We start from the raw sequence: 6288 nt of genomic DNA on the forward strand, positions 1-6288 counted from the left end.
CCAGGAGAAGCCCCCACCCCCCCAAAAAAAAAAAAAAAAAAAAAAAAAGATAATTAACTTCTCTGTTTTTCAATTTCCTTACGGGTAAAATGGAGATTTTAGTATTAGCTTACTTCCAGGACAATTGTCAGAATGAAATGATATTTTATACAAAAAGTGCTTACAACAGGACCCGGTACATAATGGGCATGCATTCAGTGTGAGAGCTTGTTATTATATCTGCCTGGAGTATGAAGCTTGAGCTAAATCTTGAAGTATGAGAAGGCATCTGTGAGATGGATGAGAAGGAAACATGCATTCTAGGTACAAAGAATAGTGTGTTCAAAGATAGGGGAGAATATGGGCAAGAGGTTCAACATGGCTCAACAAGTGCAGGGTGAATGGGAGTGGGGTGGCAGCAGATGGAAAAAGGCTGATCCTGAGCCTGGACATACACAAGGGCCACATCCTGAAGGGCACTCTACACCACGCTAGGCCATTTGGACAACACTTTTGTCTTCAAAACCAGTGAAGTATTTTGAAGATTCATCAGCGTTCAAAGAGTGACAGCAAGTAGTAGGTTGTCCTCCACAATTAGTCTAAAAAGAGAATTAAGGGCAAACACCACTCTAATATTTATGGCTCTTTCTCTGCAGAGCTATCCAAGAGCACAAAGTAGGAAAGTGCGCTAGAGCTTCTCATTAGTTTTGTCAGGAATTGCAGCTACTGCTCTTTCTGGCAGGCATCCTTTCGGGAAGTTTTTTGTGAAAATCTGAGGAAGGAAAACCAACCACCTCATACCATCTAAGGTTCGCTCGTTTAAGCCCGGATGTGAGTTTACCAGTCAGACAGAGGAAGGAAGCTTCCACTGACACCCTATGCGCTCAAGTTCTATGAATAGGGACCTTCATTTGCCTGTACAGTACAGGGCCATTCAAGAGCAATTAAATTTGGTTAAAATAAGAAAGAAATGCTTTTTAAGGAAAAAAAAGAAGGTTTGAGGGAATTGCAAAAGTTGATTGTGCTAAAGCACTTTTACACAGGTTTGTTTTAGTTCTCAATTGTCAAGTCGTATTTAAGCTGGTCTCTTACTCTGAAATATGATAACCTTTCTTTTCTCTGAGTTCTTTCTCCTAAATTAATAGCACTGTCTCTAATTCCATGCGCAGCAAGCAAAGAGTTTATTTTACCAGATAACAGTAGGTCTGGTGATCAGCCAATGTCTAAAGAACCACTAGCCAAGTCAGTAGTAAGCCAAAGACTGCAACTGATAGATACTACTCACTAAATCACTTTAAAATTGACTTTCATCTTCTCTACCAGATAGTATTATTCATGTTGAGTTCTGACACTACTGAAAGTAGAAAAAAAAAAAACAAGATTATCTATAAAAATAAAATCATATTAGGGTTTTGAAAGGAGAAATAAATATATTAGATGCATTAGAATATAGAAGGCAATTAAATGAAAAACAAAACCCCTTAGTTTCTGAATTAAATTGCAAAAGAAATGAGTAGAAAAAGTCCAAATTTAGGAAATTTTTTATAGTATACTTTTAGTATACCTGAAAACTGAATTTAAAATGGACTCTTCAGTGAGATGACTTAGGGAGCGCTGCAACTTTTTATAGCACCTGTGCATACCTCTCTTTCTTCTTTGCTAAGGAACAAAACTTCAACAGACAAAAAAAGTTTGGTTCCCTCTCACCACACCCAGCTCAGGCCACATTTCCCCACTATTAAATGAAGGAAATGGAGGAGTAAAAGCAGAAATGCAAATCAGCCCTCAGCTCCCACTCTGCAATTGCCCTGAATTCCTAATGATCACAGACCAACTGCACTTAATTATTTCTCCAAAGGTAGATGGGAAAGGAAAGTGTATTTAGGATACAATATGATTCTGGCTTTCAAATACTTAAATATCATCACTAATAATTATATAAAATGATAGGACTGGCTTGATATTTATAAAACCCTATACTTATATAAATTGTTAGAGTTAGCCATGAGTATAAATATTAACTTCCATAGTTTCTTCTTCAGGACCCTAAGGACATATACTGCATTTCCCAAAAGAGAGGAAAAAAACTTCATTTGGTTGAAATACTAGCTCTACCATAGTGGTTGCCAGCACAGCATATCATAGTAGCCCATTAAGAGGGAGTACTTCCCTACAAATTAACTGTCCATTTATCCCTGAAGTAAAAGGTATTTATGTGATTTCAGACACTTTGACAATCCAAAAGAAAAATTTGAATTAGAATTTGCACTACTAAGTGCTCTCTTATTTTTTACCAAAGTTGACCACTTGTTTGGAAAAAATTATCTATTAAACAAATAACCCATATCAAGTAAAAATTAATTTATTGTCTGACTTATTAATAAAAGCCAGACTATTATATATAATATATATCACTCAATCAATCTAAAATTAACATGAAAAGCATAGAAATTTGACACTATTTGCCTTATTTGAAATAAATATATAATTTTCTTAGCTTCTTGAAAATTCAAAGCTGTACTGGGTCCTCCATTAATAACTTTAGAGAGGATAAGAAACTATGTTCTTAATTCAGCAAGATATGTATACAAAAAATATTTTACAAAGTGTTGTGCTTTATACTTTGATACAGATAATCTTATAGAATCATATAATTAGGTATATTAACATTACAAATTACCTATCTCTAAACTTGGGACTTTGAGGAATTTTTAAATGCTTTCTATAATTTCCTGTTTTTCTTTAAATCAGTCATTTTCACTTAATCTATCTTTTCACTAATTTAAACTCCAGCATGTACATTTAAGTAATATTTGGTCATTCCATATTCTATAAATACGTATACATTAAGTAATAATTGTTTATTCCATTGTCTCAGACTACTGTTATTTAAAGATATTTTTATCACTATTGCAAATCTTCACCTTACTCATTAGAAAAACCATGACTATTATAAGAATATATTTTTTTGAGAACGAGGACTCGGCTAATAAATTTTCTGTGCCTTAGTTTCCTCGTTAGTAAAGTGAGAAGGTAGTATAGATATGCAATTTTTATAAGAATTTCTATCTCAAGCATTCTCTTTAAAAAATCTAAACACCTTTTCTTCCTTTGAAAAGATTCAGCTTTTTATTATACACTCTCACCCATGCTTGATTCAAGTCCATTCATTATCATTACATAGGTAGTACTTCTATAAATTAACCAGAGTGAAGAGAAATTTGTCTCAGAAAAGAAGAAAAATTTTAGAAAAGAAAGGTGACTATTTAGGTTTTTTGTAAGAAATCCTATCCACAAATATGAAAAGAGGCTCATATTTGCCTTGCTATATTTTAGTGATAACTTGAATAATGTGCTCCTTCAATTTTAGTCACAAATTGAGGCAAATACAGAAGCTAAAAATTAATTAAATAAATCATAAGCAATCGTACTATCTAGGTATATACATTTCTTGTTTTTCAACTTCGTAACTTTATTTAAAACTCTAAGAGTGCCTCTTAGAGAGTGATTTTTATAAAGTAGATTCTAGTTAAGTATTAATTATAAAGTGAATTGTCATATTAATATATTGATAAAATTAATTTCAAAACTAATAGACAATTTTGTGAAAGTGTCTATAATTAACTGAATATATATGTGTCACCTAAACTAAGGTTATCTGTATAAAAGATTCAGGAAGATGCTTCTCATAAGATACCTATTTTTCTTTATTGTTTATTACAGGCTTTGTCCATTTTGATTTAAAAAACAAATGGAAAGGCAATATTAATAATCATAGAAGACATTGCATTTGTCATCAGAAGCATATCTGATCTTTTAACTGATTTCTGATTAAGTAATCACAGGGACAAACTTGATCTCTTTGCAAAGTTGGATTAGCACATACTCTGGAAGCCAGCACCATTTCACCTGCTGATCCCAGGCACTCAAAACACTCCAGCAGGGCTCACTACCAATTGCTGACAAGCTTTGAAAGTTCTTCATAAAATTAATCAACTTTTTGCAAGGCACAGTACTGGCTCAACCACCAAAGGTTGAATACCATCTTAATTAGTGAAAAATGATTCAATTAGATATTTTTTTCCCTTCGAACTCAATTTAGCTTAACTCCTTTAAAAACCACTTAAAACCATCTATTTAAAACTCTCTATCTTAACACAATCACAGGCTATAGTCACTATAAATTCCAGGTAAATCTCAGGTTCTACCTATAATAAGTAATGAATTAATTGAAAATGAAATTAATAAATTCATGAGATAAAACATTTATATTAACCATAAGCAAATATATGAATCATGAAATTGAAGTTAATGCAAATAAATATATTATAAAAAATAATGCTTACTCTTTTATGCTAAATCATAATAAATACTAAAATTTTAAATAAGTAAGCTAAAGATTACCAAGTTACAGAGTTTGGATTTGCCAGGTAAAATAATATAACTCTGTGTTTGTTCATAAATTTTCTTTTAATTCATTCACTCCAAGAACTTTTCTCTGTAAGATTAGATGTTTCAGGATCCTAACTACACATTTTTAGAATCCAATTTATTATGACTCAGAACTTTTTAAGGCTTTAGTGTTTTTAATCCAAGAAATACAAATTTTAGATGAAAATAGGCTGTTTTAAATTATCTTTTGGTTTAGCAACCAAATCACACCAGTGTGCCTCAGTGAAATCAATAAATTATAGTATAATGCTAGTACATAATACCTTATTTAGGAACTTATTCATTGTTACATCAATTGCAAATCTGAAGGCTAGTATGAGAGCTAGACATTGAGTTAATTTTCCCCTTGTGAGATGATTCAGGCTAGTGTTTCCTTTTTAAGCATTAATATATAATATACTATTTCCTTTTTGAAGTTCATTAAGGGCCAAAGAATGACTACAAGAGTAGGTTTAAAATGTGTAGCTTCCCACTAAGCAATAAGCACCTAGTAACTTGGTGAAACAAATACCAAATCTTACAATATGAAGATCCAAATAACCATATAACTTTCGAGACATTTCTTCAAAAATGACAAACAGAAACAACATATTATCCTTAAAGTTTGCTCTTTCTCACATTAGATGGCTTTATAATAATAGAGAAGGTTCTTTTTCCACCATTTGATGTGGTACTGAGATGTTTGTTTAAAAGGGTTTTAGGTATGCAGCTACATTTAAATGAAAAAGTTATGCATCACAAGTGTAGAAATTTGATCTTTCTGATCTCCTTAGAGCTTTAAGGGAGTCCCAGTGTGGAAATGAAACATCTTCAGTGAAATAACCCCTGAATGCCTATGATAACGTCTCTTGAGTTTATAGTGCATCTGTCTTCATTGAAGAAAGTCTTAGTTTACATATTAAAAAAAAAAAATAGCTGCCACTATGATACTTTTTCCTACGTTTGAACAAAAGAAATAGCTGAAAAAGCTCAAAAAGAAACAGCATATCTGTTCTTCCTTAATCGAGTGTCCCTTTTCAGCATCACTGTATATCCTTAGAAGGATTTTAACAGGCCTCATTTACTAACACAGTTGCTTGAATTCCAAATAATAAAACCAGCAGAGGGCAGACCTGCTGACAGAACTGACCAATCCAGCTGGTGACCAGGTACCAAAGGTAAAATACAAATTTTTGATGGATTCCACTTTCAAGACTCTACTATTTATCTTTTAAAATGTAGAAATGAATGAATCCACGTAATTAGCATAACTTACTTCAAAATTCAAATATAGTCCTAATGAGGCTCTGACTGTATTCTTCAGGAAAAGTCACAGAGGAATAATCCACCACTGCCCGCTACTCAGGAAGGTGAACATCACAAAGTGTGGGGAAGAAATACAGACCTGGTTTCGCAGAGTTCGGCCTCCGGGAGCGCTAACTCCCATTAGGGAGAACTCAGATCTTGGCACCCACAGGGTCAGACTCAGGTTTCCGCTAAAGCCTGCGCATTTGGGGTTGACAGTTTCTTTCTCCCTCAGCCAATCATCGCCACCCTCCTTCTTACCCCTCCACTTCTCTGCGCACTCCTGACAAAGCTTGCTTTTTTACTCTAAGCTGTTTGGGCTCCCTTAACTCCAAAGGAGTCCTCCCGCCAGCCGTGTCTACAGCACCTAACGGACCGCTCCAGCCAGATGCCTTTGCGGGAAAGGGCGGGGGAAGGGGAGGGAGGAGGCGGAGGGGAGGAGTGAAGTCGCTCTCCCTCCTTGGGTACTGACAGGGCTGCAGTCTCCCGAGCAGGTCTGGTCATTGAATATTTGGTGGTGCCACGTAGGAACTTTTCCTTACCTCTCTCCTCCCATCCCACCCCACGCCCCCT

The 6288-nt window shown here is 34.4% G+C and overlaps 1 protein-coding gene across 1 annotated transcript in view; it reads right to left on the reverse strand.

The window, feature by feature from the left end:
* COL11A1 (collagen type XI alpha 1 chain) overlaps window positions 1–6288 on the reverse strand; it is a 195933-nt gene that overhangs the window by 188100 nt on the left and 1545 nt on the right. The gene's annotated exons all lie outside the window — the stretch shown is intronic.

Source organism: Neophocaena asiaeorientalis, unplaced genomic scaffold (assembly GCF_003031525.2).
Source record: "Neophocaena asiaeorientalis asiaeorientalis breed wild unplaced genomic scaffold, Neophocaena_asiaeorientalis_V1.1 scaffold147, whole genome shotgun sequence".
Classification (NCBI taxonomy): domain Eukaryota; kingdom Metazoa; phylum Chordata; class Mammalia; order Artiodactyla; family Phocoenidae; genus Neophocaena; species Neophocaena asiaeorientalis.